The sequence below is a fragment of the Chinchilla lanigera genome, unplaced genomic scaffold, assembly GCF_000276665.1.
Source record: "Chinchilla lanigera isolate Chin_1 unplaced genomic scaffold, ChiLan1.0 scaffold00047, whole genome shotgun sequence".
NCBI classification, from domain to species: Eukaryota; Metazoa; Chordata; class Mammalia; order Rodentia; family Chinchillidae; genus Chinchilla; species Chinchilla lanigera.
Window position 1 is genome coordinate 12636176 of NW_004955448.1, and position 20322 is coordinate 12656497.

The following is a 20322-nucleotide window of genomic DNA, read 5'->3' on the forward strand; positions in this document are numbered from 1 at the left end:
ATCTGTTTATATGAACAAAAAATAAATAAAATTTATATGTATGTATAAAAGGTAAATAAAAGAATCCATTTGACAGACATGTTGATTTTGGCTATTTTATCAATATGGAATGATAATCTTTGTATAATTTGTTTACTTATAATCTAGATTTATAAACATTTATATTTAGTCAAAATTTTAAAAATATTTCCACTTTTTGCAGCTTAATTATGACATGAGCTTCAGTATAGAAAAGCAATCTGTATAAAAATTGTCTATGTATTGTATAGATAACTCACAAGTTCTTTGATTTTACTTTTATTTCATGTTTAATTTTAGCCTGTAACTCTTGGAGTTTGAGGGATTATGTTTCATGCAGTGATTTTCTGTGATTCTTTCCCCAACAACCTCTAAGTAAGCAGAAGATTATCTTTAAGTTCCATATCTATGAATGCACAGATATTAATATTGTCACTGTTATAAAATTGCATAAAATGCTCGCAGAATGCTATATCGTGACAGAAAAACACTTTACCATTTTACGTTGGTTTATTCTTTGAGGAAATAAAAATATTTTGCAAAGATTAAGAATGAAAATGTTTTATTTTAATGAAAATTAAATTACTTTATAAAATTATTTTAAAACAAATGCAACAGGTTCATCATTCATGATGTCCATTTCCCTTATGTGTCACCTTTAGCTAGGTATCAGACTGAAATGACATGCATTATAATCGGCTTTCCCTGAGAGTCCACTTTCACCAATTGCTTGCTGCACTTGTATATATCGGCAGGTATGAACCAACATTCTGATCAGGATTGTTCATTTCAGTGCCGAGTGGTTCCATGTATTAAGCAATTTCACACTTTGTCCGTAATGCTGCTATCTTACTTACTTCGCTCCTTGCTGAGAGAAAAAAACCCAACGCCGAGAGTTAAGGGAGTGAAGGCTGATTGTAGCTCACCATTTTTAGAGGTTTCACTTCATAGTTAGCTGGCTCCAAGGCAGGGTGGGACGCTAGAGAGGCGTGACAGAGGAGATAAGTTCACAGCAGGCAGTGGGCAGCAAAGCGAAAGACAGCAAGCAGCAAGAAGTGAAACAGTGAGAGACAAGCCCCCACCGCAGCCCTCTTCATGTCCATTATGTTCTATCTAAGCTTCCTGCCCTTAGGATAGGCGGCACTCACCCCAGGATGGGGCACCCTTAATCCCAGCATCACACACTCTAGATCCAGCCATCCCTGAAAAGCCCCACCTATGGCCACATGAGGCTTAGGAGGACATCTGGAAAGAAGCCGTAATAGCTGCAAACTACACCAATCCTCCCAAAGGTGGTTTAGAAACCCTAAATGATCTTGAGCAGCATTGCAAGCAATTTCTTCCAATCCTGTGGTCCCCTCTCTGAACACAGTTCTGAGCATGGGTGTGTCTCCATGCAGTTATACTCCTGATTCTCACGTTGGACGCAGTGGTTTTTGACTCCTTTTTAGAACTGAGCCCTAGAGACTGCCAAACTGTCCCTCAGTTCAATAGCAGCATTTAGGGGCTTATCTGACCTACAAACTGAAGATATGTTTATTTCTGGAAACCCATTTTATCTGACAAATATTCCAAGAATTCACTTTTCCTATGTCTCTTCTTCAAAGTTTTCACATGAAATGTAATAAAGGAGGGATAGGAAGAGAGAAGGAGGTAGATCTCTTGCCAAAGGAGCGCAAGAAAATGTGGGTGAGATGGCAGGGGGAAAGGAAGGGAAGTAAGTGGAAAAAACACGCCACACCCTGGAATGACCTCGGTGGATGGAAACACTGTTCACCATAAGCATGCAATCAGATTGATAACACCGACAAGAACACGAATGGGGCAAAGTGATTCAGAGGAGGAAGCGGGGAGGCAGGCAGGAAGGGGAAGGGATCAGAAGGGTCAGGCTGTACCCCAAGACGGCTGTCACCTGCATGTCCTGCAGGTGTGCTGACACAAATAAACAAGTAGATTTTAGCCATTTAAAATGTAACACAATCTTTCCCTGTGTATCTGAAATTAAAATTCCAGGGAATTTTACATTTTAGTTCATAAAAGGGGTGACTGTTCTCTAAATTTCAGTGTGATCCCCAGAATGGTCATAGTATTTTGGAGAGATATAAACTTTTCAGAGTTTTATTCCAAGGCAATAGGTGAAGATATCACGTGGCAATCTAATGGCTCTCTATGGAAAGTTGCAGATGCTTGCAGGTTTACCTCAAACAATCTTATTTATGGATGTATTTCTAGTATACTTTAAGCTTGGAAAAAGGGAAAAATCCATTTTAAATTGAAAATCAAATCACATTTCTCGGTGAGAAAGCACATCATAGTCTTTCCATAAACAAATAAACAGGCAAACAAGGAAATAATCAAACTTATAAAAGTGTCATATGTGGAATGTTGCTTAATATATAGAGCTCTGAAGTGTAACGTGAAATTTTACATTAAAGCTTTTATATGAGATCCCAGGGTAATTCTTTGAAATTCTAATTTGCGAGGTTTGATTCATTATAAATAATTTGTTTTAATATCTACGTGACTTGTTCTGGGAGATTGTGCTCACAGTGGGGAGACTGCAGGATTTCTCTACTTTAATTTGCATTTTATCCTCAGTCTCCATCTCTTATGTGCCTTCATACAATTTACCAATTTTCTGGGCACAGTTTCTTCTCAGTTAAAGGTGAGTGAAACTCTCCTCATACAATTGTATTAGGAAGGGAATGTGTATAAAAACAGAATCTTACCTTGCACAAGCTATTCAGTATTTTGTATACCACAGATTATTATTATCATTAATGGATAAAGGAGAAAAGCAACAATAAGCTAACTTTAAAAATATGAAAACTGTTTAATAGAAAGTGCATACGATTGCTTGCTATGTTACAATATGGCACACAGTTTCCATAGTTTCTCGGTATTTATGCCAGGAGTCTGTGAGTCGAAGTGGGAGAGAGAGGAGAACATTGCCACTCCCGGGCCGTCACAACCACTGTGGCACACACCTTTTACACTGGATGGCAATAAACGGATGGGAAGACAAGAGAACACACTTTTATATGAAAAGCTTTATTTATGTGTCACTTTTTGAAATTCCAATGCTGTGAAACATCCCTGTACATGAACATACAAGTTCAGATTTATTAACCGTTGTAGAAGAAGTGGTTAAGAATTCTATATCTGCATCAGATCCCAGCAGAACTGAGATCAATAGAACTCCTATCGAGAAGACCAGCCGACAGTTTGTACAGCCTAATTAATAGGCAGCATCTGGGCTTTGGGTTTTTTCTTCTCACAGATAAAATAGGAAACCCAGGCATTACCAAGTACACTCCCCCACAGCTGCGGGCAGTGCCACGAACAGCTGTGAACAACGTGCATTTTATGAAATATTGCAGATGTTCTTAATTATACATACTGCTGAGACATTAAATACCATTTCAAATAAAGATGAAATACAAAGGTAATAACCGGCAGTGATAGAAAAATGTGCACACCTTGGCTATGTATAAAACACATTGTCTTCCTTATGTCAGACTGTATAAGATACAGATTGTTTTAGTCTAATGAGGATACAATGAATTTGAATTAACTTCTGAAACTTTACCCCTCCCTCCAGTTTATCATTGGACGGTGGATTGATTTTAAGTAAGCGTGACAAATAATTCACTTTTACTTTTGCCATACATAACTCCTTACTCTGTAAACCTTTACAATGTCAGTTCTTTAATAATCTAGCTGTTCCAGGAGCAGCAACTTCTTCAAGCACCAAGAAGTTGTAAATTTTGTGAACTTTCGTGTAACCCAAGTGTGATATTTGAAATAAGTTGTTCCTCACCTCTGCCCTCAAATGCAGAACACCTCCTATAGTCATGTTTCCTGGGCATATTTAATTGAGATTAGAAATGGTCAGAAAAGTGTTAAAGGTAGTCCTTAAAGATCCTAAAAGGAACTAAAATATTTAGAGTAGACTGACATGTTCAAATATAGATTTCCTTTAATGCTATGTATGTTTTAAGCAATTGACCTAGAACAACCAGTCACTCATCATCTTAGCTTCTATCACTCACTGATGTGTATTTCGCATTAACATATTTCTACATCTCTTTTAGTAGGAGAAGGTCATCAAGACCGTGGGAACTAATCCTCTGTGGGTCTAGCTGAGGCTAAGCCTGAAACAGCATGATGTCATGGCATAGTAAAAGAACCATTGCTACAACTAGGTACTTGTTTTATATTACTTGCAAATTTCACCCTTATTACACTTATAAATCATCTCAGATCATAATAAGCCTTTAAATGCACTGAAAACAAGGCAAGACACAAAAAAACCCCTCAGTTTTCTTCTTTAAAACCTTGCCACCAAACTTCCATTGTCAGATCACTGTTGGAAAGACTTTTATTAAGAGAGATCCCATATTGGTTCTGAAACTAGACCGCTATTAGATCTGATAGCATATTCGAAGGGTTTTTAAAACTAACCAACGGGATTTGCACAGAAAAACTTGCTGCAGTGTTCTGGAATAATTTTTATAATACTTCAAAATTTCTGTGGTATATCAGTGCAAGTTTAAAAGGAAAGCTTACAGAAAAATATCTTTGGGAATAAGGAGTAATCATAGATTTATTAAATATCACAAAGCATGATTTGAAATAAAAATATATTTAGTATTTTTAAATGAAAATACTTGTAATCAAAGCCACTAAAACTAGTGTGAAATTACATAGTCAAATATTCACAAAGCATATATCTTTTGAAAAAAGTCATATCCAGAATCTATGAGACACTTCTACAAGAAGAAAGGCTAATAATCAGATCACAAAAACGGGGAGATAATTTGAAGACATCGTAATAAAAATATCCAAACAGCCAATAAGAATATGAAAAAGTTCACATGTTCTTAGTAATTAAGTAATTCAAAACAAAAGTTCCATGTGACGCTACCGGAATTGCTGAAATAAAAAAAGAAAAAAACAGAGAAACAGAAACTGTCAGCTATAATGAGGACATGCAGCCCATATCTTCCTCCCTTGCTGTAGCTGTGTACACTTCTACAGTGCCTGAGGAAAGCAGTAGATCAGCATTTACCAAAGCCACACTGCATGTCTTACAGTATAGCAGTTGTATTCTTACGTGTATCTCAGAGTAAACAGATACATGTGCTTAACAAAGGAAATGAACGAGAAGGTATGTAGCATCAGTATCACAATTCCATTACGCAGCACTTACCCAGGTGCCTACGACTTCCACGGTCTCAGGACAAAGGTGCAGACAAACGTCTCTGTTAGCTGGTAACGCATGCAGGACTAGCTCATGAAGCTCTTTTTTTTTTTTAGGATGTTTTTATTTTAAAAATAAAAAAAACTAACGAGACAGCAATGAAGACAAAATCAAAACAACACAAAAAGAACACAAAAGATACCTGACCTCAAAAAAAAAAATGATAGAAATTTACAGTGGCTGCTATATTACATACTACTATCTTCAGTGAAGTTGCTCAGTCCACCAGACATAAGAATGTAAGATTGATCAGACAATAAAAGACAGTAACTAGTACATAAATATATAAATATATTAAATAAATAAATAAAGCAGTGGAAATGATGCAGAGCTTCACGATACAAGATGGTAGGAGTTCAACAATGGTGCTTATACTGCGTGTTGTTTCCGGATCAGTCATTCTGATTACCAAATTCAAGGGTGCAAAATTGGTCCAGCTATCCTTATATATGCACATATAAATTTTGTTTTTCATTTTCAAAGCAGATATTCTCACCTTTCTTCCTTTCTGTTTCATTCCTACTGAGTTCTTTAGAAGACCCCTGATTTTTTCTGTCGCCCGATCCGGTGATCTACTCACTCTCCGTGACTTCGTATTAGTCAAAACACCTGTTAGCCTGCGCTGCCGAGCCACGCAGACTCCCGTTGCGGGAATCTCTTCCCTCCCACTGGCTGCTGCTGTCTCTCAGTGCCTTTCTTAGTGTCCATTCTGGCCCTTGCGTGGTATCCGCTGGACCTTAGCGCAGTTTTGCCCTTAAATCTGAGGAGTGCTGCATCTTCACTATTTTCTTCCTTTGCTGGCTGCTCAAGGTAGCAGTCTGGCATCAAAGTACTCAAGACAAAAATCTTTACAGGCAGCCAAATTGAGCGTATAAACTTCTCTCAAGACCCCCCTTGTTTTCACTCTGATGGCTGTGCCAGGTAAGCTGTGTTTCGCTGTTCGGTACACTTTCAGTGTGTAAGGCAGGAGTTCCCCTGCTAGACAGCATCCGCAGCCGCTGAGGTCCTCTCTTCAGAGATGATTTTCCTGCCTTGGGGAAGGGCGCGCGGAATTCTTTTCTTCCCATTCAGGAGATGAAGGAGAAAGGCCGCAGCGTCCTTTGGAATTGCCCAACAACAACTTCCTGACCAACCCTCTTGCCGTTCAAATCCTCTTCATGCTCGATATGACTTGGGTCTCGGTGACGGCTGACACTTGCACACAAGAAAGATTAATGATATCTATTATATAATTCTACATATCAACAATATTTCAGCATGAGATGAGCACAAAATATTAATGAGACATTTTCCATTTTTCATTTTATTCGGTACTTAAAATCTGGTATGAATTTTACAATTGCTGTATCTGTCTTATTTGTATGTTTACTTATTTATTTATTTATTTATTTGGGATTGAATCAAGGCCTCCACACTGAGCTACATCCTCAGTTGATATTTTTTATATTGAAACATACTTCATAAGCCATTAAATTGTCCAGACAAGGCTCGAACTTGGGAACCTCCCTCCTCAGCATCCCAGACTGCTGAGATACAGGTGTGTGCCGTCAGGCCGGAGAGCGCCTCGCATTTCTATACGGCCGTATTTGAACACAGGGCCACTTGTTCCAGTGCTGTCATACTGGACAGTGGAGCTATGGACTATTACTTCTTCAGAGGAAGCCCTACATCTTATATATCTCTTTATGTATGTGGCACAAGTAAGGATATCACTAAGTTCAAAATACATAAATACATGAATAACCTCATGGAAACCAAAAATAAAAATTAAAGTATGTGTCACTGTGAAGAAAATCAAGAGAAATTTTACTCAAGAGTTGTGGTGTTTAGACATAAATGCAGTGAGAGAAGAAAAATATTTAGAGTATTCATGCATTAAAATAATGAAGAAGAACATAAAGGAATAATATTGACTTGGGAATTGTTTGATCAAGTACCAAGGAGTTTGCTTGCTTTTCTTTAACGTATAATTTGAAGTTTGAGTGTAGACCCTTAAAGTGAATGCTTTTTAAAGAAGAAGCAAGCTCAGTGTGATATCCAAGTAGTCCCTAAAACAGAGCTAAGGCTGTGAGGGGTGATGTGGGCCTTCCGTTCCTGAGACCCTTGGAAGACCATCCCTCGGCAGAAGGAGGAAAATTCTGTCACTGTCAGGTAGTCAGTCACGGAAAAGTGAGTGGCCACCAGAAGCGCCAGTTACAGGTATTTTGACATGAATAGGAAATAGAATGAAATAATGCTCTAAATTTACTTCATAAATATTAGAAGCTGTAAATTTAGAATCTTTATACTCATCCTAGAACCATAGTGTTTTATATCACAAAGTGAGAGAGTGACATGGACTTTTCCATCCTAATTCCTCATTTCAGTTTGAATGCCTTGTCAATGCATTTTAACACTAATTATTTAAACATCAACCTTTCAGCTCCAAATGTGTTGGCTGAATGTTAACAATGTGTAGAAAGAGACAGGAAAAATATTAGGATGACATAATAAAACCTTTAAAAGGGATAAAACCTTACAAAAGGAATAAGAAAAACAAAAAACCAACCAGTACCTCAATATCTTTAACATTTTGATTAGAATTTCAATAGAAGTCTCCAGACAAAATATAATAAACTAAACTGGCAAATACTACAGGATTTATAGCAATAGACCACTGACGAAGAGGTTGATAGCAATGACAGCGGCAATGATTGTGCTGCTGGCCTACATGTGGGATTTGTTTGTAGTACTTCAGCTTCATTCTGTCTCCTTTGAACAAGGTGCTTGGTTATGAGAAGTAGAATATGGGATTTCATTTGTATATTTTTAAAACAGTCAAATAAACCATTAGTTTAATCAATGGTATTATGGAAACAATGCAAGTACTTATTTGTCTAATTATGTGGCATGTTCACATAGTATGAAATTATAATTATGCCATATTTAAGATCATACTTTGGTTTATGTTGTAGTTTGGGGTTCGGCAAGGGGAGCAATATAATACAGAACACATTTTATAATAGTCACCCAAAGAATCATATTCTAAAGGGTGCAGGAAGTCTGTCCACACACTAAAGCCCAAAGAATCCAGCCGAGGGCCTGGATCCCACGGCAATGTCCTGCATGAGGCCAGCTGAAGGCCTAGAGCCATAACAATGCCCCCTATGAGTCCAACTTGAGGCCAGGAGCCCATGACAACGTCTCATGCAGGCCTGTTTCAAGGATATGCTGGGAAGGCCCAAAGGTCAGTATGACAAGGTCCTCCAGCAGAAGAACCCAAGAGAACCAGCAGCTGTTAGGGAGGCTCTTATGCTGCCGACAACAGTCCTCGGGTGGGTCTCCCACACCCAGCATCACGCGGGTTCAGTTCAGCTGGCGGTTACACACTGGCCACCAGCTGTCCATCCACCACAGTTTATCATTTGTGTTTTATAAATAAAACTGACTTTCTATGAAAATAAGAGTAAATCATGTAATGTTTCAACTCCTAGCTTAGCACATTTTGACAAATTTTGTGTTTTAATACAAGGAAAAGAAAATAGAAGATTTAAAATTGAATTTTAAACATAGCAGAGAATTCAAAATGATGGAAACTTTTTCTTACTTCCACATAAAGTCTTCTCATTTAATTTCTTACAACTCCTCCCCTATAAAGCAGTAATTTAGTAGAAGTAATTTGTTTCTGTGAAAAACAATTTTTAGATTATAAATTTCCATGGCAGGAAAATATTGTTATAAGAAACAAAAACAATCCCAAAACCCTAGGCTAGAGCAGGATTAAGATAAGATTCCTAAAACTGGGACAGCTATGTAACGTTTTGGTATTTGATGACTTGCCAGACAGTACAGTTATATTAGGGAAAAGAATTGAGTGGTTCTGTTTCTAAAATTTTAGTACTTTAAATATATATTGAAGTAAACTTCAAACAGCAAGGGGAACATATTTAGTAAAGAACTGCAGTTAGTTTTGCAGTCTTAGGTTAAAACATCTGTATTGTAAGACCACCCTTGATTCTTACCTAGCTAAAATATCTGGGAAAAAACCTGAATTGCTATGCTACTTCATTTTGTTTTCTTAGGTTGCATGATTTGTTATAACAGTTGCAATATATTTTTATGCTATTTGATATACAGCTGGGGAAAGGGCGCAAATCACAATCTAAGACGTTTTAAGTCAGTTATGAATATGGCCTAAATCCTTTCCATGGGCTTGAGTATTCCATATGGCATTTGTGTCAGGAAGTAGCTAGAAGGAAAAAAAAATTAAAACAAAACCCGTGAACTCCAAACCGTATGATCCTTTGACTGCAAGCCTCCTTATCTGTTTCTATCAGCTGGAGAAAGAAATTGGGATTATTCTTGTTGCTCTAAATGTCAATCGCCTGCATCTTTATCTGAAGTCTTTCTCTAACAATGTCTGCCACATGAATTCTCTTGAACACATACTGTGTTATTCCACGCAAAACCTTCTGAGGGTGATTCTGTTTGACTGACAACGACTCAACTCTTCAGTTTGGCGTGGAAATCTCTCTTCATTTGATCCAGTAACAAATCTTTCATTTTTGCTTGTATTATCCTCAAATATATTTTGTACTTTCTGAGTCGATCTATTTTTGTCCATGTTCCATGCACTTTTATTTTTTCTTCTTTAAGTTGTTTGTTGTATTTTGCTTTAAAATCTATCTTTTAATAGATATTTGAGTTATAAAATGAGAAAAAGTGAAAATATGTATAAAATCACATCATCAAAGATAAAGTAGCTAAAAGAAACATAACATTTTAAATTAGCTGAAATTTTCCATTATATTTCTGTGAGTATATTTAGAGTGTTAGATGGCCAGATGTGCAAGCAAGCAAGCAGGTCTCGGGGCCGGGGAGACAGCTCAGCGGCACAGCGGCTGCCTGGCAAGCACAGACTCCCGAGTTTAATTCCCGGCACACACATACAAAAAACGCAAGTCACCTAACAAGTCGCCTTGTGATTACCATCTTTACAAAACTCACCATTTTAACTGAGAGCATAGTTATTAGAACAAAGTCTAGACAATTTTTTTAAAAATAGTTTTATGGAAGTGTTGAGGAGACGGAAGCAAGACGGCAGAATAGAACTTCCCAGCAGCTCTCTCTCTGGACAGAAGGACACAGGCACACAATACTTTCACGAAAGCTAAGGAAACCAGATGAATAAAAGGTTACATTGAGGACAGTAGAAAGGCAGTTTTACCTTAGCCGCACCACCCTACCCTCAATCCTAGAGAGCAGAATGTGGAGAGAGTGACTCTCTTCTTGGGGTAATACGAAGTCCCTGTCTATCAGGAATTACCTTGCATGTACAGGGATTATTTTCCAATCAGAAGACATTATAAAAACAAAAGCCTGACTGTAAGTTGCTGAGTGGAGATATTTCACCTTTACAAAAATGCATAGAGTGAAAACGAAGATGAAAAGATAGACTATGTAAGAGGAAACTAAAAGAGGAACCAAAAATTCATCAAGTTAAATAGACGTTAGGTAAAAATGTAAAAGAAATTCACATGAAGTCTTTATATAATGATTAAAAAGTGAATTCATCCAGAGCATATAACAATTATAAATACATTTGTACCCGTAATTGGAGCACCTAAATACATAAACAAAATATGGCTAAAACTAAAAGGAAAGATCGATGGTTGTTTAGTAGTGAAGGATGTAAATGCTCCACTTTCATCAATATATATAATCGAGACAGAAAATTTGTATGAAAAGACTGATTTAAACTCATTTTGTGCCCCATGGACCTAACAGACATATGACAAAATCCCACCGAACAACAGTAGAATATTCATTTGTCCTAAGCACAAATGTATCATTCTGTAAAACTGATCACACCATAAACCACAAGAGATTGCCAAAATTAAAAATATTTTAATTTTATCTAGTGTATTTAGGCAGCCATAATATTATGACATTAGAAACAAATAAAATTTTCAGGATATTAATAAATATATGAAAATTAAACAAGTTGCTTCTTAAAAATATAAACAGTTTATAGGAAAAGTTATAAAAGCAATTTGAAGCAGAAGAACGTGCATACATAGTCTACCAAAATATACAGAATCAGCAAAAGCAGACTGTTTCATGTTTGTTTTGTTCAAGGTGTCAGTGATGGAAGCCAGGCTCTTAGCCACTCTAGAAGAGATCTCTACCACTGAGCTGTCCTCCTGGACTAGACAGTCCTAACAGAGAAATATATAGCAATAACTACTTGCACCCAAATAGAGGAAAAAATGCTCACAGACTCTAATATTACACCTTAAGAAACTAGAAAAAGAAAAACAAGCTAAGTCCAAAGTTAACTGAAGAAAAGAAACATTTACAATAAAAGAAAGATCAGAAATAACAATACTGCTGATTTCTATTGGTTTATAGAAAGGAACAATTAATGCTTAAATTCTTTTTCTTTTTAATTTTTTGGACCAATTTTGCATACTTATGTCTGGTAATACGAATGACGAATTTGGAGACAACAGCATGCCGTATAACAACCGTTGCTGAATTCCTACCATCTTGTTTAGTGAAATTCTGTATCATTTCTAATGCTTTTTTACTATTTTCATTCTCTTTAGAAAATAAAAAGGAAATAAATATAGACACTATAAAGCTGTAGAAATAAGCCGACAAAACTAAGATTCATTTTAAAGTTAAACAAAATTGGCAGGCTAACTTGATTGAGGAAATGAGAATACCTGAGTAAATATGTACAGAAATAAAAGACAAAGAACTGATATTGTAGAAATACCAATGAGCATTATGGGTAGTTATATACCAACAAATTTGATAACCTAGAAGAAGTTAATAAAGTCCTGCACACATATAAATAATCAACTAAATTGTTAAGCAACAAAAGATTTGACAGAACAATAACTAGATACTGAGCCCCTGATACAATACTTCCCATCACTAAAAACCTGCACTCTTCAAACTATTTGGTAGAAGTAATAATAAAAATCTGTCTCAACATCTTCCAGAAAGTTGATAGAAGAGGGATATTTGCAAATTGGTTTTGTGAGGCTAACATTGCCTTATATCCAGGCAGGGACACATAAGAAGAAATTTGTGCAGATAAATAATTTTTGAGTAACTTAGTTACAAAAATCCTTAATGAAATACTAACAAACTCAAGCAAAAATCACATTAAAAAGGATGATTCACCATGAGTAAGTGGGATTTATGTCTGGTATAAGAATGGTTCAACATATGGAAATCAATAGATGTAATAAACCATATTAACAGAATGTATAACAAAATTCATAATCATCTCAATAGATGCAGAAAACTTATTTGATAGAATTCAACATCATTTCGTGATAAACACCCTCAACAAATAGCCACAGGAGGAAAGTACCACAGTGCCACAAAATCTATGGGGGTCAAACCAAGAGCTAACATGGGGCTGGGGATATAGCTCAGAGGTAAAGGCACCTGGCTGGGAAGTGCAAGGTCCTGAGTTCCATTCCCGGTACTAAAAACCAAGCAAACAAACAAACCCCAACAGCTACCAATTACTTAAAGGTGAAAAGGTGGAAGGTTTTCTTTAGGATGTACTTGAGGAAGACAAGGAAGCCTTCTCTTGACAGTTCTTCTCAACATACTGATGGAAGGACTGACCAGAAGAGTCAGGCAAAAGGAAGTTAGAGAGGGCATTCAGATGGGAAAAAAAGATACAAATTGTCTCTGTTTGCAGGCAATAAATTCTTGCATGTTGAAAATTGTAAAGACTCTACCAAAAACTGTTACAATTAATAAAATTTTAGAAGAGAGAATCAATATGCAAAATCTATAGCTGTTTAAGAGAGTAGCAACAAACTGTCTAAAATAGAAATCGAGAAAACAATTTCATTTTCACATATAAATGCAAAGATATCCCAATTTCATAGATTAGAAAACTAACATTATTAAACTATCTCTAATAGCTGATGCAATCTGCATTCAGTGCACTCATTGTCAGTATAGCTTTGTGGTTATATTTGAACACAGACAAATCATCATTAGTCATAGAATAAAAACGACCAAATATTTTAATCTAAGCGGTTGCTACTTTCTTCAAAATATCTGTTTAGTCTTGCTACATCTTAGCTGCCTTCTTTATAAAAATATTAAAAATATACCATTGAATTACACTGTACTCTGCATTCAAACCAGAGTGAAGTCTCAGTTCCTTGACATTTTTCCAAAATACCAAACGAGCTGCAGCGGTAGAGTGACAGCAGCCTGTGGCTGAGATGGCCCGTTGTTCCTGGGGATGCGAGCTCTTTTTCTGGAAATTGGACGATATTAAGTGACAAATATAACTTTATTGTTTGCTCTGTTTCTAGTTGAAAGTAGAAGAAGCATATAGCTATGGGACACTGTGAATCATGTCTGAATTATTTATTTCTTGTTTTCCTTTTTATAATATTTTCCTTCATTTATGAGTTTATTCTTTAATTTCTTTTTTTATTTTAAAGAGTAAGAAAAATCAAAATAACAACTTACCAAAGATAATACCTTTCTTTCATTTATTAAACATAATTTTAAGTCTTTAACTGGTCCCTGATTGGAACTGAAATAATTTATTTATGTTCTGGAATCCTTGCCAGAGTCTTCTCTCTCTTATCTACAAATTATGAATTAAATTATTGTGTAAAGTAAGAGCACTTCAGAAGAAAACATGTATTTTATCATTTTATATATAATAGGAAAACTACAAAAAGTTATGTACAAATAGACATATTGATTTGGTACACGGACTTTTTGGGGATAAATCCTCAATAATAAATTCAAAATTATGGGCTAACTTAGCAGGGAGTCAATGGCACACTGCAATGATAGAAAGCTAGTTATGTCTTAGAGAAAATTACTTGGTCCGCCCCTCTCCTCCACACCGCCTGTGTCTGATCTGCATGTTAATAGCTTGAATGATAGCTTTCCTGTGTATGAAAAGTTGATAATAAAAGAAATACAAGAAGGCAAACACAAGCATACCAAGGTGATTTTTATAAAAATATATCTATAAAATAATCATTGGCCATAAAGTTTTAGAATGAGGTTATCTTTTTCTTTGGCATATTATAGAGTTCCTTCTATCAAACCCATGTGAATACAATTTTTAATTGAATGAACTTTATACAGTTTAATAATAAATCAATGGAAGCATGCTTTGATGCTTTCTTTTTTCTATCATTATCAGACATAATGCTGTTGTGTAAGTGTTAAAGGTTTATATATAATCATTATCGTAGGAATTTTTAAAAACTGCAAACGTACTAATGAAAATAAAAAATAAATAAATAAAAGATAAATGATAAAAAATTAGATCAAAATGTGTGCACATTTATAATTATAAAAGGTATTTCAAGGTTAAAGTTCAGATAGCATTAGTAATTCACAATTTTATGATTAAAGTGTAATTATTTTATTGTATTTCTTAACATTTTACTTAAGTGTGTTGCTTATATTTCTTTTCCCTGGCTGCTGGGCATAGTTTTAAAATGTTGATCAGTTGTTTATAGGTCTTTATTTTTACCTTAAAAATTATTTTGGTGTAAACTTTCTGCACAGTGTGTATGTTAACTCTGTATCTCTTATGTGTGTCACCTGTATTTCTGTAAGCTATTAGCAAATTTAAAACTCTTCAAAAGTAAACTCATTAGACCTATCTCATTTATTTTTATAGTGTCTGGATTTCCAGATAGGACATAGTCCTAGGATTTAATGTAAAATGTGTTATCACCTTTTTGTATTTCAAAATTAGACTTATTCTGAAATAATTTTGTGTGATTACAGGGAGTGTCCCTTTCCCTCTTCTCTCCCACATGAGTGATCAAAGTGTGTGGCACATTTCGTTCATGTTTTGTACTGGGAATAGAATGTGAGGCTTTTGAATTGAGCTACCCCCAAAACCCTGTTATTTAGCTTTTCTTACTAAGTTGCTAAGTTTCCCAGGCTGAGCTTGAACTTATGATCCTTCTGTCTCAGCTACCCAGCATGCTGGGAAAACAAGCATGTATTTCCACATCTGGCAATGCTGGAAGCATTTGTTGAACACACCATTCTTTGCCTAATCCACTGAAATGTCAAGTGTCTTGGTTACTAATTTTTAGAATTACTATCATTTCCAAGACCTAAAATAAAAAAAATATTTTCAAAAATTAATACCTTCTTTTTATATCAATAATGATCTAGCTGAGAAAGAAATTAGGAAGGCAAATGCATTCACAGTTGCTTTTAAAATGCCTACAAAGTGAAACTAAATGCCTATCCAAGAAACTAAAGATCTGTATAATGAAAGTTATAGAATATTGAAGAAAGAAATCAAAGAAGACAATAGAAGATGGAAAAAATACACTTTTACAGATTGGCAGAATTAATATTATTAAAATGGTCATATTACCAAAATCAGCTTATCAATGCAATCCCCATTAAAATACCAATTACATTCATTACAGAACAATTTTAAAAATCCTGAAATTGATTCAGAAACAGCAAAAGCCAGAATTGCCAAAGCAATTCTACAAAAAAAAAAAACCTAAGGCTAGAAGCAACATAGTATCTATTTTCAAATTTTATTGTCTTAGTTACTGTTCTCTTGTTGCTGAGACAAAATACCTGACACCCAAAGTTAAGGGGGAGAATTTTACTTAGCTCACAGTGTGTGGAGGTTTCAGTCCATAATCGGCTGGCTCCAAGGCAGCGGGGCACTTGGCAGAGGGCAACAGTCTGTAGCAGGCAGAAAACAGCAAACGCAACAAGAGGAATACAAGACTCTGTCCCTTATATTGAATGCGGACTGCTTGCCCTAGAGCAGGTGTAGCATTCACACTCATAATCCCAGCATTGGACCATGAACCAATCACCAACTCTAGATTCAGCCACCTAAGAAAAGTCTCCCCCTATCAGTGTGAGAGGCTTTGTGGGGGATATCTAGACACACACCATAGCACTCCACCTTTGCACTCCTCAAAGGCTCATGTGCCTTCCTCTGTGCAAAATGAAATTAGCCCATCCCTTATGCAAAAGGCAATTAGTCCAAAGTCCTAGCAGTTCAACATTGTTGAAAAATCCAAGTCCCAAGTCTCCTCTGAGATTTAAGGCTATGAGCCTCTGTACAAATTAAACACTTCCAAAATTCAATGGCACAAGATAGACATTTCCATTCCAAAAGTTACAAACAGGGACATATAAAAGAATGGGGTCAAAGCAAGTCCAAAATCCAGCAGGGCAAACATTAATTCCTGTGGTACCATGTGCAGCATCCTAGGCAACTGGTAGCAAGATGTGCACTCCAAAGGACTCGGGTGGCTCTGCCTCTAGAGCATTTTCTGTGGTTATATCTTCCATGGGAGCTCTCTTGGGCCTTGCTCTGCTCTTCATTTTAGGATAAGGTATTATTTCCTTTTTTTAGATGAAAAGTAGAGTGTGTTGCTACTTTAATACAAGATAAGACCACATGTAGACCTTTGTTCTGTTACACTATGTTTTTGTCAGTATTCTAACATGTGCAAGTCAGCAGGTCTATTTGGTGGTGCTCAGGGGAATTGTTAACCTTTGTTATATAATTAGATCCTTGTTGGTACTTGCTCTGCAGTATGCTAAATTGAGCTGCATGTGCCAGAAACAGCTAGATGTCCAAACAGCTCTGGAAATTCTGACCATCTACCTGTGGGACTTAGGTGTGAATCGTTTTGAAATCACATTTCTCCACAACGTGGATTTCTTGTTTTCCACATAGCATTTGCTGCAGCTTGCTATGTATTCCCTGCAAACTGGGGATAAAGCAAATAATGTTACTTTGTGATTCAGTAACTGAACATAGAAATAATGTAGCTTTAATTGTCTCAGCTGTCACAGTGATGGCATTAAACCAAAGATTTGCTTCTATCACTCAGATAGTTGATGACAGAACTCAAACTAATAACCAGAATTCTCCACTTCTAATTTATGCCTCTGTAGTACAAAGAAGAGATATGATTAATTAGCAACCTTATTAATCCCTCTTCCAAATAAAGTTATTTGCCATAAATCAGATATTTTGCTCTTGATAAATCTGTAATTACCAATGAGATATAAGGGTACTGTTGAAAATACTGCAGTTTTAAATTTGAATATTTGTGTATTTTTCTGATGAAAAGATTTTCCTATTGATAGTAACTTACTGAAATCATCAAATGATGTTGTCATAATAAATTGCAATCTAAATTCAAGAATTATCTAGCTTTTCTTCCTATTTAAATAATAAATATGTAATATGTTAGCAAAATAATAATAGGCAAAACATTTTAATAATTTGTGCCATTCTAATATACATTATTTTTCAAAATTGTAATATATTCTATATTTTTTACTGTATGATTATGCTTTTATTGAACTTTGATTTATTGGAGCACATCCCAAATAATAAATGCAGTCAAATGTAGCTTAGGGTAAGTTTAACAAAATGGAAAATCAATGTACTTCCAAGTGTTGCCCATTTCCTTTCTCTTCAAAATTTTTCATAATATGGAATTACTACTCTTTTTCTCTTTCTTGTACTAATTTTCTCCTGCCAGTATAACACAAAATATCAAAACTACTAACTTTTTCATTTTGCTTAAAATTCAAGCTTAGATATATGGTGATCTTCTGATCATATATTCATGTTTTTTAGAGTATGTTTGTTTTGAAATCAAAAGCTAGCCAATTTAGGAAGTTTTTGTGGAATCGTAAGTGGAAAATACCACCAAAGTCATTCTTTCTCTTCCCATTGGCTCACTCATACCAATATTTTGCACAATGATACTTTGGTGAAACCATAAAATACAGCAATATATTTATAATTCTTTCTTCTTTTGAACCCAGTGCTGTACCATGGATCCAAATGTAGAACCATTTTACATTTTCTTTCCTTTTCTGTTTGTTTTGACATAGAATCAAGCGAAATTGCTTAGGTTGATCTTGTACTTTCAATCCTCCTGTCTCAGGCTGGAATTTCAGACTTGTGCCACCATGCCTGATTAACGTATTTTTACTTTTAAGCCTGAGACATCTAAGTGTTTATATTAATAAGTGTCAACTCACAATTTTGGCATCTCTCTATTTAATAAATTGGTCAAAAATCAGGCAAAGGTCCTACCACTTGGTTTATTCTCTCTCTCTCTCTCTCTCTCTCTCTCTCTCTTTTCACTTATCTGGTGATTTCACAGTGCAATGATAATTCTTTCCCATTCTTCATACCAGAAGTGTGCTAATGATAGCAACAGCTTCCAGGGACTAGCAATATATTTGTAAATCCATAAAAAAGAATGCATATATTTTCTTATAAAGTATAATCAGTGTTTGCTTATGCTTAAAATAGAATTGATAACCATTTGTGTTTACATAGTTTAAAAATAATTTGTTGAATTTGTTGCTATGTTATTCATTGTGCAGTCTAGGGAAATACCTTCCATAGATGATCCTGAAAGTCAATCTGATAAATTTAGCTTAGAAGTTAATCTAGAAAAGTCGATAATGTATTTTAAAAATATAGATTGATGTAATACATGTACAAAAAGAATACTCTTGAAAGTCATTCCATGTTTTCTCTCCTGTTCCCTCTTAATCTCACTGCCTTTTGCTTCAAATTCCTGTATTTTACCTTAAGTTAATTCATATTTTAAAGAGCCACACTTATGGAATTAGAAGTTTAAAATTAGTCCTTTCTTTCATACATTGGTCTTCTAAGCTCTGACCATAACCTCCCATACAGAACAGTCTAAGGCATTCCAGCTCTGCTTTTTCAGCTGATACTTCCAAACCATTTCACTCTTCCCTCAAGCCCCTTCCAAAGTTCTTGAGCCAAGTGGTCAGGTAATGTCAGAGCAATACCCTACTTCTCTGGTGCTAAATTTTGTCTCAGTTACTTTTCTCCCTGCTGATACAAAATGCTGACACCCAAAGTTAAAGGAGAGATCTTTTTAGCTCATGGTTTGTAGAGGTTTCCATCCACAGTCAGCTGGCTCTATGGCAGGATGGCATTGCAGACAGGCTTGCAGAGGAGAGAAAGTTCATGGAAGGCAGAAGGTAGTGAAGTAACAAGGGCTGACCACAGCTCTTTTTATCTCTTATATCTTATCCAGGCTATTTAGAGTGGGTAGCAATCACACCCTTAATCATAGTGCCCTGATCTTAGCATTGCACTATGAATCAATCCAAGCATCAGACACTCTAGATCCAGCCACCTCTGAAAAAGCCCTACTATCTGTGACTACATGAGGCCATCTGAGTGGACATTTAATCACAGTAAGCAGTCATACCTCTGTTCCTGAACTCAATTTGTTTTGTGATTTTGGGAAAGCTGTTCCTGGTTGTGTTTGTCATCTGATGTGGGTTTTGTGAATAGAAGCAAAACTTTGTAGGACATTTTTGTTTGAGAACTGAATTGCTTGGGAATGGAAGCATTCATTAAATGAGGTGTTACCACATTAAAAAATAGATGACAAAGTAGGAAACTCTGCTTTGTAACAATAGATTTAGATGTAGTTCAGATCTAAAGTGTTTCCCAAAATTCTCATGTGTTTAGATGTGTGCTTTTGGAAAGGGCTTGGATCAGGGAGTGCTGTACTCATCAATGGAGGAGTCCATTGATGGAGTTCATTGAGGAACTCATATCGAAGTGCGGTTTTAGCAGGCGAGGTTTTGATGGAAGAGGTAGGTCACTGGGTTACAATTTTAACGAGTATATTCTTATTTCTGCTCCTCCTTTCATTCTCATTTTCTACTTCCTGGTAAGCATGAGTTGCTGAACTTTTGTCCACAGTGCCCTTCTACCATTTCATTTCTGCCTGTCAGCCATCAAACATTGAACCGATTCCAATAAAACCATGAATCAAGTTAAATTTCTCATGCTTTAGTTTGTAGGTACTTTTTTCTCAGCAGACAGCCATTGACTCATACAGAGTCATTCTCTTTGCATTTCTCTTAATGAGTTTCTAATCACTGGGAAAAAGTAACAAATGTCTACAACTTAAAGGAGAGATTTATTTTGTCTCAGTGTTACAGTTCGTGGTCAGCAAGTTCCAAGG